Here is a 17,421-nt window from a genome sequence, read left to right on the forward strand (position 1 = left end):
TTTGATGCACCTCCGAATTTTTTCAAGTATACAGAGGCAGATGAAACCATAGAGGCAATTGTGAAGCACCAATTGCCCCCATCAGAAGTCTGGAAGAATTTGACACACATAATATTGTCAAGCCAAAACCTGTAATATTAATTTTCAGTTTACAAAAAAATCATACACAGGCAGAATTTTGATAGATAAGCATACAGAGCAAAGATGGAAGGGCTGAGCCAACTCAGCAAAGATATCGGCGAACAAAGCAGAAATTGCAAACCACAGGTAGCAAGGCCGAGAAGATACAGCGCAGCAAGAAATGAAGACACACTATTCAGCATTAAAACAGAGCGGCTCAACCGACTCAGTGACCTCCAAAGGTCAAATCATCCTCTGACAGACATAAAGAGCATTTATGCTGCATTCAAAGTTGCAATAACTTCTTTTCCTACTTTCTGTATGCATTTATGAAGATATTTTCTCTCTCAGATGACTCAATCCCTGAGATATTTTGTATAAGCACTACTATAAAGTCCCCTTCGCATGAGTTTGCGAGGGTTATTGTTGATTCCTCCCGAAGAAGTTCTTGTGCTGTAATCCTTTCAGAAGTTTAATAAAGAAAGTGATGGAATTTCTCGGATCTCTGAAGTGTTGAATGCGTTTCTGGTGTCTGTTGATAACTGCTGGATTCCTGGGTATTACATAATACAATAAGTATCTGTAACTCTCTCTGTCATGTGTTTTCATTCACCAATATCCATATATGTTTCTATTGTTTGAGTATTTAACAACAAAGAAAAAGAATAACTCCAGGATTTATTCAAGAAATACCCTGAGTTCAATCTGTGTTGTTAATAAATGTTTTCTTCAGGTTTAATCTACATAAAGTGTAATTCTTAAATGCTGCACTTTCAGAATACCCCTTTCACAGTGGCCTTTGTCGCAGGAATTCAAAGTTTTGCTCCTGTGCAATGTGCTACACTTTCACCTCACCAGTTTAATAAGAAAATTCTTAAATGCTTCCTATTGGCTGACATGTTTCACCACTCAAAATTAACTTTGCTTTTATGTAATACACAATAGGCCCTGCAGTTAGAACACCACCAATCTTGCACTTCTAAGCATTTCACAACTCCAGACTCCATTGCCCAATGGTATTTCACTATCTAAACACTATATCATAAGACTTGAAAGAAATCCTTCAACCAAAAACATAAAACAAAACCTGAGCATAATAGCTAGCCTAAAAAACACCATCATAACAGAGACAAATCATAAAGAGAGAGCCCTCTCTAATCACAGTTTGGCTAGAAACAGTGATCCAAAGATTGGTTAGTGGTTACCCCGGCCGTATTCCCTTGGGAGTCATAGGGAACAACCTGGGTGTTAACACCTAGATGACTATGTATTCATCTTACATATTTTTTGGGGCTGATCCTTTGAGATGGTGGACTAAGAGATCTCATTGGCTTTTTAAATTTGGAGGCAGATTTGGAATGTGCTAGTCATGCCCGTTTCTTTTTTCCCATCGAGAGATAGATTATAGGGAGGTTAGCCCCTTGGCTGCATCCATTATCTTATCTCTTGGAAACTTGGGTGAGTTGATAAAGGCTCTTTCCCCATGATTCTGTCTCCCCATACCTTGATACTTTTGCCATTTCTAGGGATTTTTGAAGTGTACTTGGTGATAGTAGGTAACATTTTTTTGACTAGCTTCCATACTTGCGAGCATGTCCTTATTGGGAAATTTTCATCCAGCAAGTGGATTTTTTGATGATTCATATATTTTAAATCCAAAGTTTGTTTCCACCAACGTTCCTTTCCAGTTATCATTTTCCATATAATTTTGGCCACTAGGGAAACATTCATCATTCTAGGCAGCCTTATGGATAAGCCTCCCTTCTCATAGGGCAAAATTACTTGTTCCCATTTTACCAAGCTAGACTTTTTGGTCTTCTTTTTCCCTCCCTTCCATAGAAAACCCCTGATTATTAATTCCATTTGTTTTTGGATGCTGATCGGAGCAAGAATAGTGTCATATTGGTAAATTGGCGATGCAATGAGCATGGCTTTGATTAGAGTCACCCTACCCACAATGTTGAACCACAACACTCCCCAAATTTGGATTTTTTTCCTTCATCTTTTCAGTTTGTGTGCTCCATAACTTAGCCTTTAGATTTTCTTTAGTTTTGGGTAGTTAAAGCTAGAAGAAGTGATTCCAGTTTTCCTATATGAGAATCTTAAGAATCTGAGATATTCTTTTCATGGCGTAGGAGGGAGAATTCCATCCATATATTCTACATTTTGCATTGTTTAAGAGACCACCTGAAACCTCCATGAAGTTATCAAGGAATTTTTTGAATTTTTGGCCAATAATGCATGAAGCTCCACCCATCAACAAAGTGTCATTTGCGAATAAGGAATGATTAATGCTTCTTACACAATGTGAGATGTGCAAACCATTTAGAGTTTTTTTCTCTCGTACTCTTTTCCAGAGCTCTACTTAACGAGCCTGCCATTATTATATATAAGAAAGGTGAAAGAAGACAACCCTACCTCAACCCTTTGGAACTTTGAAAGAAATCACTCGGTCTTCCATTTATCAATAGGGCTATCCATGGTCCCATAATGCACGCACCGATTACCTCAATGATTTCATTTCAAAAACCAAATTTCTTTAAGACAACAGTGAGCTAAGGAAGAATTACATGGTCGAAGGCATTGGCTATATCCAATTTTATGATGAGTCCCTGTTATTTTTTCAGCATGCTTCAGTGTAGAGCTTCCTAGACCACCAGAACATTATTTATAATCTGTCTATTTGGAACAAAGTCTCCTTAGTTTTCCAAGATAATCTCAAGGACAACTTTATTTATTCGGTTGGCTATGACCTTCGTTATTATTTTATAAGAAGATTTGAATAATGAAATTGGCCGAAATCTGCTAAAAGTGGAAGGCTTAGCATCCTTTGGGATTAATGCCAGATAGGAGGATTTAGTAAAACCTCCCATTTGTTTTAATAAACACATTCCTTATCATTCTTACTAAATCCTTTTTTATTATCTGCCAGTGCTGCCTGTAAAAAGCCATTGTGAATCCATTCGCACCTAGTGATTCATCCGGATGGAGGCCCCAAACAACTACCTCGGTTTCTTCTTCTGCGATTTCTTTGCATAATTTTCACATTTTGATCAACACTTATTTTGTTTGGCACATGATGCAAAAAGGTTTTGTAATCTACTCTTTCTCCATTTTCTATTACGAGGTTTTTGAAATGTTTATGAGCTTCTTTTTTTAATTCAGCAGCTCCTCCAATTTCCTATCCCTCTATTTGGATTTTTTTGCTTTCATTTCTGGCTCTTCTGATTTTCATAGTGTTATGGAAAAATGTAGTGTTTTTATCCCCTGCTTTTAACCAAAGGCTTCTTGACTTTAGTCTCACCACTTCCTCTTCTTTTTGGTTTTCTCTGTATATTTCCCAAAAGAGGCCCTTTTCCTAAAGATGGTCCTCTTTGGTCTCCTCCTTGTTTTCTTTTGCTTCTTGTAGTTTCTCTATTTTTTTTTATAACTTAACATTTCTTTTCTTTGTTTTCTTTTCGTTTTCTATGGCCCATATTTTCAGTTCCTTTCTCAAGTTTTTTAGTTTGGTTTCCCACACATAATAGGGGGACCTCAAAACTTTTTGAGACCACACTTCCACAATTAGATTTTCTTTAATTCTACATTGATGTTCCATATTGGGCAGTATCTGAAAGGTATTGGGCCTTGATTTTCCATCAGCCCCATAGTGATTACCACCCGCTTGTGATTAGATGTTGTTGTATGAATTATTCTTGATCTTGTTGAATTGTAGTTGGAGATGATGTTGTCCTGAACCAAAATCCAATCTAATATTTCCTTTATATTGTTGTTTCCTACCCTTTTGTTGTTCCACATATACTTACCATTGTTGGGAGGGATGTCTATTAGATTGTTTTTTCCCATAATGTTTTCAATGTCATCCCTTGAAGGGTCTGCATGGTAAACCCCTCCAAATTTCTCCTCTACGTTTAGAACAAGATTGAGGTCCCCTCCAAAGATTATTTTTATGTTTTGAGTATCATTTAAGGTCGCTTGAGCCATATTCCAACATTATTCTTTTTCCCTGAAGTGGTTGGGAGCGTATATGTTGACAATGCAAAATTACTCATTAGTGGTTGTCTCTTTTAGATATGTTCTAATCAAGTGTTGTTCCTTTTCTTGTTGTAGTAGCTTTGATTTTCCTTTCCTCCATAATGTGCAAATTCTCCCTGAGGCCCCTATAGTTTTTTGAGTTGTTCCCTCAATTTTGATATTTTTGATCATTTTTCCCTAGTCTTGGCAACTAGTTTTGGTCTCTTGAAACATAAGAATATCTAGGGTTTGCTTTACTAAAATATATTTTGTTGCATTTACTTTAAAAGGTGTCCCCAAACCATGGCAATTCTAGGAGACCACAATCATTATTTATTTAGTTGATGGGTAAAGGGTCCTTTCCATCTTTGATGATTTTTGTTTTTTTCATTGTTCTTGGAGCTTTTCTCAAAAAAGGAGTCCATGGGCTGTTGCGTTCCTAAATTCATCTCTTTTGCTTCCACTTCATCTCTAAGCTCTTTTTTAGATTTTCTTCCCGCTTTCTTTTGGTGATATAAGGTTTGAAGAGATTCCTTTGATTGGTTTCTTGTCATAATTCTATCAACTGAGGGGGGAGGAGGGTTGCGAGCGATAATTGGAATGAAGGGGGTGAGGATATGGGTGGGGGAGAGATGAGGGGGGTAGGGGAAAAGAGGCGGGAATTGCATGATCATCAAAAGGTCCAAAGGGGTTGGGACTGATAAAAGACGAGGAGATTAAGGGGGATTGGCTGAGGGGGGGATGATGGAGAAGGATCAGAGGCGGGAGGGGGAGCCTGCGGATGGCTTGACGAGGAGAGGGGTTGTTTGTTTGCTAATTTTTTCTTTTTAACTTGTTCCCATTTTTCTTTAGACTCTTCTAAATTTTCACTTTCTTGTTTTGTTGGACATCTATTTGCAAAATGACGGTATTCATAACACACCTTGCATTTGAACAATATTTTCTCATAGTCCAGCTGTTGTATCTGTGTCCATTGATCTACTTTGATCTTTACTACCTCTGGTAGGCCCTTCCCTAGGTTGACTTTGACGCATATGCTCACACATGCATGCATGTTCTCTTTTTGTTCGCATCTATTAATATACTTCCCCACAGCGTTCCCGATGGCCTTGACAGATTATTCGCCCCAACAATGTAGAGGAAGGTGAGATAGCCTTACCCATACCGACATTGCGTTGGTAACATCTGGGTTCATCTGTTTAAGTATAGGCCTCGCACATCCATGACGTATGGGCCGTCTTTGAAGATTAAATCTCTATCTTCCTTTGTTTAGAAATGGAATGTGTAATACCCTATTCCTAAGAACCTTACGAAGATTTTTCTGTCTATTGAAAAGGACTAGTTCCTTTCAACCCATTTCTAAACCGAACAAGGTGATGGCAATAGTCCTGTAAACTGGCCAACCAAGCCCCTTTCTGCCAGAGATAGCTCCGCATGACGGGGAAGAGACGGAGGTAGAGAGATCTCTCGGATGCCTTTGAGTTTTTTCATAAACTTGGATATCGAAGGTCTTGCTTTTGGAAAGCCAATGGCTGAGACGCTCGAAGTTCAAGTCTGCAGAGGCCCCAGAGGTGCACCATCGAGGAGCTTACCAGAGTGAGCATAGGTCTCAGTTTTTCCTATTTTGTACTATGTTATTTACTAAGATTATTTACTATCCCCATAAGAAGTAATATTAAATTACCAAACGAATACAACAATATATCGTCCAGGGAAAGCCATAATATTGATAAAAAATATGTGACAGTCAATGGAGAAATTACATGCAACATACATTTTAACACCATCGTTAAAAGAAATAAACAATTGAATACGGGTCGTTCATAACCATGTTCATGAATCGACATATAAATGACCAACAAGAACACACTAAAGTTCGACCGCATTATTAACGTAGTTGGTACATCGACCTGGGGTCGAAACTTATTAACGTCTGTACATCCACATTTAAAAACACTAATAAATTATTTATAAATTAATTTTCAAGTTTCTATTTCGCACATCTTTTATAACTCTTCATTTTATTTAACTGTTTTCATGTGCGATAAGTGACATATCCATCCACAATTTATGTTAAATGTTGTGAGAATTTAAATTTTAATTATAGACTAACTTACAACACATATTTTTTTTAATCGTTAATTATATTTATTTACAATTCATAGTGTTATCGTATATAATATCAAGATACATCGAAAGTTGTGGACAATCTATGCTTTAATCACAAAATTTGATGGATTTATCGAACCGTTAAATTCACCAGGTTAAATCGCTTCCGTTCATTTAAATATAAATAACAATAAAAAATAAAGTCAACGACGCACCATCCACTTGAGATGGAAACAGGAAAGCCTACTGCGAATAATTTTATTTATATTATTTTTTTAATAAAATTATTATCAATAATATTTTAACTAGCATTTGTACCTTATGTTGCAAAGGAAACGCGGTAAGGCATAGAGTGGAGAAGAATAGCGACATGTGAATGGACATTGTTGAAAGTAAGGGTGGATGATAATGAGTTACAATTGCAATAGTTAGTTATGTGTACTTTGAAAATGGATATTTTGTGATGGTCAATCTAATGAATCCATTAATTAGATGACAACGAAAAAATTTCGAGCCCAGGCTGAACCAACACGAATCTTTTCTACAAGACTGAAATTGCCTAAATGATTCCTCAATCAATGGAAATAACTGTTTCCCTCCTATGATACCTAAAATACATTGTAGGAGAATGATTTTTCAAGTAACTTAATATAACTAGCAATTGCCCCAAAAGGTGCAAAGAGAGGCCGATAGAAATGTTAAATTGAAAGAATTGTATTTTGATTCAAAATAATAAATATTATAATAATTCAATCATTCAAACTAAACCTAGTCAATAAATTGCCTAAAATAAAATAAATCCTTAATCAAAATTATACAAATTATTATTCTTCGTTTCTCTCAATTATTTATTTAATAAAATCCAATCAATCATTCAAAATTGAGCACATCAGGCAGGCCAATCCACTTTGCCCACAATAAAACTCATTGGGATTTCAGATCCATAGGTTGAGAGTGAGCCCCCGCTTTGCCCACAATAGAACTCAATGGGCTTTCAGACCCATAGGTTGAGATTGAGCCACAACATGTTGCTGCTGGTTTTGCTGGTAATTCAAAGGTCTTCTGAATAACATGATGTGTGGCTCAGGACGATGAATGGCATAGTGCACCCATCCATGAGACTGTTGAACTCCAATGGCTCGCCATTTGTTATGGACCAAAAAGAATATCAATTTGGTTAAAATTATTAATATGTTTATAATAATAAAAATAAAAAATAAAACAAACAAATAGATTAGCGCATTAAAAATGGCATTTGAAAACAAATTAGGTGTTGATTACCACATTGGGAAGTTGGAAAAACAGATGCATTTGCATTAAAAATAGCATTTGAGAAAAAAAATGCGGTGCTTACCTCATTGAGAAGTCAGTTCTTGGGAAGCAATTTGGCAGTGTCCGGAGGGAGAACCACATGTCAGGAGATGACACATAGCGCCCAATCATCAAAATAATCCATTTGGGTGAAATAAAACCCTAATTTCGAATACATCTTATAAGGAGATTTTGAGGTTAACAGATATGATTGCAGGATTGGAACAGTCGTCGATCCTTTAGCTCAGCAAAAGAAAATTTCTTAATAAATTCCAGATATCATGGGCAACGATTCCTTTAATTTTATTAAGATATTTGACATTACATCCTTTTATATACTGACTGTGAGGTTCTTATTTTCACTTGATAGAAATCAAGCAGGTCTACAAACAAAGGCTTGTCCAACGAAGAATGAAAAACACAAAATTGGACGTAGGGTCTGCCCTTGGCTTAAGGCCTATTCTACGACTAAGAATACATGTAAATTCATGACAGACATCACTAAGACGGTTTGATAGTGTTGATTATTAAGCATACATCTATTCCATAGAAAAAGACAGAAAGTGAGTACATGACCAAACCTCTGTATGTGCGCAACATAACCTAACCCCATCATATAAATCCACACATGAAAAGTATTACAATATTTGAAGAATGCACCTAACCCCATATAAACTAGGTATCTGAGAGATGAAACTATCATTTTGCCCAACGATCAACGATCAAACTTCGTTCAATCGTTTAACACCACAAATCCACGGTCAACAATAGGACATGGCGTCCACTGGGGCAATTCATTTCAAAGGGAAACACTATTTTTTAATATAATTTTTTTATTTAATTTTTTATATTAATATTGAAAAAAAATATTTTTAATTTATTTATATTTATATGTTCAATTGTCTAACACCACAAATCCACGGTCAACAATAGGACACGGCGTCCACTGGGGAAATTCATTTCAAAAGAAAACGCTATTTTTTAATATAATTTTTTTATTTAATTTTTTATATTAATATTGAAAAAAAATATTTTTAATTTATTTATATTTATATTTGATTTTAATTCAGCGTTATTTATTATTTATTTTGATAAATTTTAAATATATATTAGTGAATAATTTATTATTTATTTTGTTTTTTTAATAAAAAAAATGAAAAAATAGATATTAAAAACTTGTTTTAAAATTAATTTCCAATTTATTAAGATGAATTATAGAACCTTTTAAAATTCATTGACTTTTTTTTATTTAATTTTTTATATTAACATTGAAAAAAAAATATTTTTAATTTATTTATATTTATATTCAATTTTAATTAAGCATTATTTATTATTTATTTTGATAAATTTTGAATATATATTAGTGAATAATTTATTATTTATTTTGTTTTTTTAATAATAAAAAAAGAAAAAATAAATATTAAAAACTTGTTTTAAAATTAGTTTCCAATTTATTAAGATGAATTCTAGAACCTTTTAAAATTCATGGACTTTTTTGGGTTTTGGCTTAGAAAATGACACTAGAACAAAAATCTCAGCTTATAAAGTTGACGAGGTGACATTTAATCTTCATTTTAGGTAGATAATGTATTGATTTATTTTTCTTTTAATTTCAATCTTTCCAAATTTTAATGTTACACCTAAAAACTATATATTGAAATATTTCTTAATATTATAAAATTTAATATATATTTTTTAATAAAATATTTAGAACAGTTTATCAATCAAATTTGAAATAAATTTAAATCCAAAATTTTACCATTGAATTTTCGTTAAAAATAGGAAAAGGAAAATTCTACTTCAGACAACAGAAAAGATTTCCGATTAACTTTAGTCTCTGGATACTTCAGGCACAGCTCCACTCAGATTTCTCAGGTTACTCACCGTCGATGCACAATTTATCGATTTTCAATGGCAACTTCTTCCATGCCCCCTCTGTGTCTGTGCTCTGTATTATTTATAGTTGTGTTATTTCTTGTAGCACTTCATTCTAAAAGAAAAGCTATGGTACACTGCAGCAGCGGAACAGCTCTGACACCTTGCAAGTTGTTGCTGTTAAAGATACAACAATAATGTCCAGAAATTGTAGAAGTACTAGTAAGGAATCATTAATAAACAATGATTTTACAGACTACAAACTATTATGGGCATCAAATGGATCTGTTTTCTCGAGAATGGGCAATAGAAATTATAGGTTCCTTCTTCTTCTCCTAGTTTTTCTGGTTTTTGTCATTGCAGGCGCAACCGTCTCATATCTCATCTTCCAAGGTATATATAATTACTATCTTCTTGAATGTTGATCTATACAGTACAATCCTGAACAAGTAAAATATGAATTTCGGTGGCTTTGTTTAGCTGCATATGTTGATGTAGATAGCCAGAAACAACTTATTACCCTCATTTTTACAAGGTTGTTGCAGAGCCCCATTTTTCTGGGCATTAATTCTTGATGCATAGATGTCTGTAAAATGTTGAATAGCAGAATGGATTTTGTAGCTAATAGATACTTTGTTCTTGGCTCTGCAGTTAAATCATACTGGGTTAATACCAAGACATGGTCAAGAAATGTTTCTTTTTTTCAATATGGAAGCCTGCAAGAAAGCTTAATGGAGAAAGAACCCAATCTGTATAAACCACAGGCTGCAAAATTCACAAAGAGCTTTCCCCTGTTGCTAACCAATCAAACCAACAGGAGTTACTTCATCCAAGACATTGTATTTCTTCCTGAGGAAGTCCTCTTCTTAGTACGCCTGTCTTCTGCAAACTCCAATCTGATATCCCACAAATCATCCCCCAGCTGTTCATTCTCGCAACAAATCCATACACCAGTGAATGCCATCGAGTATTTACAATTTGGATATTCTACCCAACCACGAGTTGCAGTCAGATGCCAGGCTCCTCCCCCTGCAACCCACTGGTCTGCAACATCAGTTGCCCTAGTGGACACAGCTAATTATAGCTCAGATTTACCAGAGATCATCACAGCAAAATTGGGTTACTTTGATCATTCCAGACCCATCAAATGGGATTATATGGTATATGAGAGCTTGGCCACAGAGAGGGATATTGTTGTATTTTCCAAAGGGATTAACAATAGACAAGGACTGAACATTGAAACCAAATATCTACGCTGCATATTCAACAATACCATTGAAACTATGGTCACACTCTGGACAAGAAGTCTTTAGATGCGAGCATCCCAATGAATCAGTTCGTTATCAGCTCATTGCCTCCGAAATCATTCTCTGAATCCATGGGAAATCCATTCCTTCCGTCGCTTATTATGAAATCTCGCCATCTCATCATTCAAGCAAAAGTAGTACTCAAGATAATGCACAGAAAATGAGACTACTCTGTGCCTGCACCATGGTGTTCAACGTTGCAAAATACATAAGAGAATGGGTTATCTACCATTCTCATCTGGGTGTGGAACACTTCTTTCTGTACGATAACAACAGTGAAGACGATCTGGCAGAAACTGTTGAAGGGTTACTGTCAGAAAATTACAAGGTAAGCAGGCATCCATGGCCATGGGCCAAGACACAGGAATCTGGATTCTCACACTGTGCTCTCATGGCCAAACAGAAGTGTCAATGGATGATGTACACTGACGTTGACGAGTTTGTATTTTCTCCTTCATGGCTAAAGCAACTCAAGGCCAATGCCAATATTGGGTACCCATTAAAGAATACTGCATCAAAAGCAGCTCTGAGGCGATTAGTAATAAATCTTAGTAAACCGGGGGCTGCATTGACAGGGCAAATTTCTTTGAGATGCAGAAATTTTGGACCCTCGGGCCTCCGGGAGCACCCGCAGAGAGGGGTTACTCAAGGGTACACTTGCAGGGAAAGGAAGCTGAAGCGCTACAAATCCATACTTCTTTTGGAAGCTGCCTCTCCTAAGTTGCTCAATGTAATACACCACTTTCAATTGAAGAAGGCATACAGGACAATGTATGTGAAGGCCCAGAGGACAGTGATCAATCACTACAAGTACCAGGCTTGGAGTGAATTCAAGGCTAAGTTTCGGAGGAGGGTGTCTGCGTATGTCGTGGATTGGAAAGAGTCTAGGAATGTTGTGTCCCAAGATCGAGCTCCAGGCCTTGGCAACAGGGCCATCAAACCCCATGAATGGGAGAATATGTTTTGCCATGTGAATGACAGTGCATTGAAGGAGTTTACAAGTAGAGCGTTTTCTTTGAATAATAAAGAACCGAGCTCCAAATTACAGTGGCAATGAAGGGCAACTGCAATTGTATGTATGTATAGGGTTAAATCAATAGGAGGTTGTCAATGATAGATGTAGTATGCGGTTCGTTGAGTGGATCTGAAAGTCCACCATCCAGCCAAAAAGCAAAACAAATATTTTATTTAACAAAAAAAATAGCGCAAGCTCTGAGTTACAACCCTGTATTCATAAGTATCATCAGTGTATTTATCTGAGTACTGAATTTGAGGCATCCTGGTCAAGCGAACTAAAGGCTTGAATGATCTGAACCCAAAGAAAGGAAATAAGGGCCAATGATTCAAATCCATCCATAAATTGCAATTAAACGATACAGTATTTTTACCCAGATAACGGGGACTAGCATTTAAAACAAAATAACGATAAACCCAGAAGTAATCCCCGTAATTATTTTAAAAATAAATTTAATATTTGTTTTAATTTTTCTGTTGACCCGAATGAATTCGAAATCCATATAATTGGATCTGAAGTCTTCAATGTTGTATTATACTCGTTGCAGTTCTAGACGGTCCTGCCAGTGTGGTCGTGGGTTTCAACCTGTCATGCGTAAGGTCTTCTTCGAGTATGACTAGTTCCAACAAATTTCAATTATCTGGGACTTAAATTTGAGTGTAATGGAATTGCAGATTCAGAAATATTCTGAAATTTTGACAATAAGGGATGGTATTTCATATTTCCAAAATAATCTGAATCTGCAATCTCGATAAGAAAAGAATGGCGGGTAATTAAACCAGGCTCGTTGCAACAGCTTCCTTAGGACCCGTAAGCTTGAGGTAAACCAGGCTCATCACATTAGCTTCCTAAGGACCCGTAAGCTTGAGGTTTTTGTTTTTTAGGTTTAAAGGTTTTTTTTTTGGGTAGTTTAATAAGTATGTGTAGTTTAATGATTGTGAGGTTTAAGAGATAAGTGGGAAGTTTGGTTTCCACAAATTTCACCATGACAAAACAATATACGCTTGAGAGATCAATAAGCTTCCATTAAATTAGAGTTTAGAGGTAGTCGAGCTCAATCCATCCCCACTCTCATGTCCTCAGTCCTTTTTTAAGGACCCTGGATTGGTTTGACTAACATAGATGGGGACTCTAGAGTTATAATCGCCTGGGCCAAGAGCTGTTGCAATCTCCAGACTCTGAATCTCATCTCTTGGCAGCAGATGATCCAGAATCTGTCTCAATCTTTCCGTCTGATCTCCGTCTCGCACATAAATTGTGAGCATAACAAGGAAGCTGATAAATTGTCATAAAGAGGAGTTTCTTCCCTTCCTGGCTCAATCTACTTTCAGGAATTCTCCGCAGACTCTCTTATTCGATCGGGCCAAATTGCTTTCTAGCTCCTCTCCAGATCCGTTTCTGTGATGGGCATCCTGCTTTGTGGCCCTAATTTTTGTATGACGGGGCTCTCTCAAGCTAATGTTTTCTGATATTTGATTTTGGTAGTCTTTTTCATTTCTGTTTTGTGGTGCTGGTTATTGTTTTTCTCCTGCTCTGGATAAACCTCTTGCCTCTGGGTATTTTCTGATAATGTTGATGTTCTTGATGTATATTGCGCAGATTTATCGCTGGATCTAACGTCTTTCTTTCTCTGCATCGGGGTTTTTAAAACCATGCTCTGTAACCATGTCTGTTTCATTAATATATGATGGTGCGTTTTTTTCTTTTTCTTTTTTAAGACAGAATCAACATGAATCAGCGTTGATCTATGATTGAAGCAAACATTGTCATTTACTGTCAGTGTGAAATAGGTAAAAGGGGTTATGCATTCAAAGCATTTGAAGGAGTGAAAGCACATATGTATTTTCAGTTCTTTCATCAAAGCGCTTTACAGAGCGTGCAGGGTGGAGGACACTGTCGAGCTTTTCAAATCAAATCCATCCATAAATTGCAATTAAACGATACAGTATTTTTACCCAGATAACGGGGACTAGCATTTAAAACAAAATAACGATAAACCCAGAAGTAATCCCCGTAAAGCCTGATTAAATATATAAAATGAAGGAATCTGTTCTACCGTGATCAATTGAGATACAGAAATTTAAACAGGCTTTTTGTAGATCCAAAAAATGTGGGTAAAGGGTTAGTTAATGCCAACCTGGTGGATAACAGAGAGGTCGAATTCCGCCCTGAGAACTTGAAATGCCCTACAAACAGCCGTGGAAAGCTCTGATAAAACCTTTGAACCGAAAATTAGTGAGCGAGAACCTGAGATTGGGCGAATGAGACGGCGCGTAAAAGGTCAAAATAATGAACTTAACAAGGAATAAACTAAGCAGCTCGCAAGGGCAGAAGGAATACAACAGGAGAATGACAGGAGAACTGATTTTAATCGTTCGGCTTCCAACGATCAACTAAACTGCTTTTAATCGTTCGGCTTCCTACGATCAATGATCAAATTTTGTTTAATCGTCTAACACCATAAATCGACGGTCGGTCAACAATAAGACACGGAGTCGGCTGGGGCTATTCCTTTCAAAGGGAAACGCCTTACGGCGTAAAAATATATTAAATAAATGATCCGAAGAATCCAATAAACATATATTAACACAATCACATTAATAAATATGATTAATATACATCATAAGTGTAAACTTATTTGAATATCTTACTGAAGAATTAAAATAAAACAAATAACCAAAAAAAACTTATTTAAATATATAATAATAAATAATTTATAAATAAATGATACATATTTTATAAATAAATAATTACATATATAAAAATTTAAATATTATTTTAAACTTGTTATATCTAAAACTTTAATATTATCTTAAATTTTTAATAAATTATAAAATTTATTTTATATATATATATATATATATAAACATTTTATTATAATTATATAATTGATAAAATATTACACTGGGTAAGACAGCTAAACCAACCATCACAGCCCTAATCCAATGCAAACACTATTTAGATATGATTAATGTAATTTCGAAATCAATGTTTCCCTTCATTTCCTTTCCTATTAAAGATATTAGATAACTTTTATCTATAACGGGGTAAAGCTACATTCTAAATTCCGGGAGTTTCTTGTATATATATAAATCTTTGAAATCCTCTATTTAAATATTTAGATATGGAAATGAAATTGAAAAATTATTTAAATATTTAGATGATGTATTTGACATCATTTAAATATTTAAATGGAGGTTTTGGCACTAATATAAGAGGTGAAATCATGGCATTTTGGGGTTGTTTTGGTTTGCCAAATAGAAACATCTGCATATCGTCAACATTTATGGAGATTCCAAAACTTCCATAGCAAAAATACAGGGACACTCTGTATTTGACCCACTTCTATTAAGTTTATGGAGATTCCAAAACCTCCATAGCAGAAATACAGGGACACTCTGCATTCCACCCACCTCTATTAACTGGATGGATTGACAGGATTAAACATGTGCTGGCCTCTCTCTCTTCCTACTCCATGGCACATGTATACAAAGAGGACAACAAGGATGTGGACAGACTGTCTAATGGGGGTCTACAAGGACAATATGGTATCATGTATTACAAACTAATAATAGATCATCTCATTAGACAGGAAGGCGAGATCAACTTGCCATAAAATGGATCCTGTTTTACTAGTTTTCTGATCTTTAGCCAGCATTCTGATGGGCTGACAGATGCCACAGTTTTTTGCTCTGTTTTTGCATTTTTGGATTTGTGTTTTAAGGATTGACTAAACCAGATGTTATATTCAGACATACAAGCATGCATGTTTGTATATTGATATGTCTATCTTCTCTCAGTTGTATGTATTGGTGCACATCTTATTCTCTGTTTGGCCAATCAGTATTTTCTGATATGTTCTCACTAATAAACTTTTAATTATATATATAAAAGCCAGCATTTTTCTTCTAAAAATCTATTAAAAGAAAAATATTCTTTTAAAATCAAACTGTGTCCACTCATTTATTTAAAAATCAAAATTCCTGAACATAATTAAACTAATTCAGAACAAAACATCCAAACAAAAATAAAAAACTAATTCAGAACAAAACATTCAAACAAAAATATAAACCACCATTACAGCAACCCCTACAACATAATTAAACTAATTCAGAGCAAACCATTCAAACAGGGAACAGGAGAAAACCAGTAATCTGAATCTATACTAATCTAATCCCACATACTTTGTATGGACAGGACATAACTCGTCGAGAGAAAATCACTAGTCATCTGTATTATTTAATGGAAGTTATCCACTCAAAACCATATCATAACTTAACCTTTACTACTTTCTCTTTGGTTTCCATGCTTTCCAGAAGTCTTATAAAAAGCGTTTACGTTCACTTGAAATTTACACAGAGTGTCTAATATGTTCCAAAAGCAAAATAATTAGTACCTTAGCCATATACTCGTAAAGGAATTGCTCAGTAGGAATAGCCAGAATGACCCACTGACACTAGTTCGGCCAGATGCAATGCACCGCCTTTGGACAGTGGGATATCCCTTCTCTCCTGTACAAATTTCGATATGGCTAGATATACAGATACCCTACCTCCTTCACTTGGCAATGGCAAGACTCTAGTAAGTCGCCTTCCGTTGTTAAACAAGTACTCAACAGAATCACCTTCTGTACTAAAACCTTTCTCTGCTATGCTGTAAAGATGATCTGCAATTAACACCAGCAAAATTCAGTAACAATTGGATATCTGGTCATATGCCAACATATTGCAAGAATCATGGATAGTATTCAATCCTCCTTACCTACAAAGAGGGTATCATCCTCTGCCATCTTGAAAAGTTGGGTAAGAAAAGGACCATATATGGAGGGGTTGTCCACTCGGCCTATGACATATGATTGACAGGGACAGACCTTCCACACCAACTCAGAGCCTCTGCTCTGCATCTTATGCCTTACCACATTCTTTATAAAGTCCTTGCTAGTAAGTTTCTCTAGCAGCAACTCCAGAGTCTGTAACTCCAAAGTTTTTTATGTTACTTAGCCCAAATGATTAAAACAAAAAATGAATTCAAGCTTTCTGAATCATAAAGTTTCATAATCTATGAATTCACACCTTTTTGCTGAGGGAATTGATGCGATCCGATTGGGCAGTTGCAGCCCTGGGAAGCTTTAGAACCAAATTGCACTCATCCTCCAGGAGGCATTGAGAAGTCAATTTCTCAAGGTCTACAGTGACAGAAGGAACCATCTTGACAATCTTATCAGACTCCCTTCTCTGGTTAATCACTTCAACTTTAACAGGACAAGAGAATGTGACTAATTCATCTTCTTCATCAGACTCTACATCTTCCTGTTTCAAGAAACAAAGATATTGTTCTAAGAACACACTTTTAAAAATCCCACAGAAACCATTACCCAAAAGAGCTGAAGGGTATATATACTCACTTGATCATCAGTAGGGCAAGAATTGATGATTTTGATATCTCTAGAGAAGCCAGTGTTTACATTGGTTTGCTTCATGGCCACCAGTCTATGGCATAAAGCTTTTGTGAAGGGTACTTGACAGATTTAACAGAACCCAACGTAATATTTCAGTCCCCATTCTTCCTTGCTCTTAGAATTTTCCTTGCATCCTCTGGAGAATATAGAACACACTTGGTCTCATCTTTCCACCAAACACCCTTCTCAGTTGGATCAGCGATTTTGCACAT

General features: G+C 35.7%; 2 pseudogenes across 1 annotated transcript; one reads left to right on the forward strand and one right to left on the reverse strand.

Annotated features, from left to right (window-relative positions):
• Positions 1 to 9,975: 9,975 nt before the first annotated feature.
• On the forward strand, positions 9,976 to 11,793 carry LOC149242888 (glycosyltransferase family 92 protein At1g27200-like; annotated as a pseudogene).
• Positions 11,794 to 15,989: 4,196 nt separating this feature from the next.
• On the reverse strand, positions 15,990 to 17,421 carry LOC149242889 (uncharacterized; annotated as a pseudogene). Its single transcript, XR_016245749.1, has 4 exons — positions 17,156 to 17,421; positions 16,824 to 17,060; positions 16,513 to 16,720; positions 15,990 to 16,417 (listed from the first exon to the last, which is right to left on the reverse strand). The product of XR_016245749.1 is annotated as an uncharacterized LOC149242889 (transcript).

This window comes from Pinus tabuliformis, chromosome 8 (genome assembly GCF_031772625.1).
Source record: "Pinus tabuliformis cultivar Carrire ecotype Pingquan chromosome 8, CPIR1, whole genome shotgun sequence".
NCBI classification, from domain to species: domain Eukaryota; kingdom Viridiplantae; phylum Streptophyta; class Pinopsida; order Pinales; family Pinaceae; genus Pinus; species Pinus tabuliformis.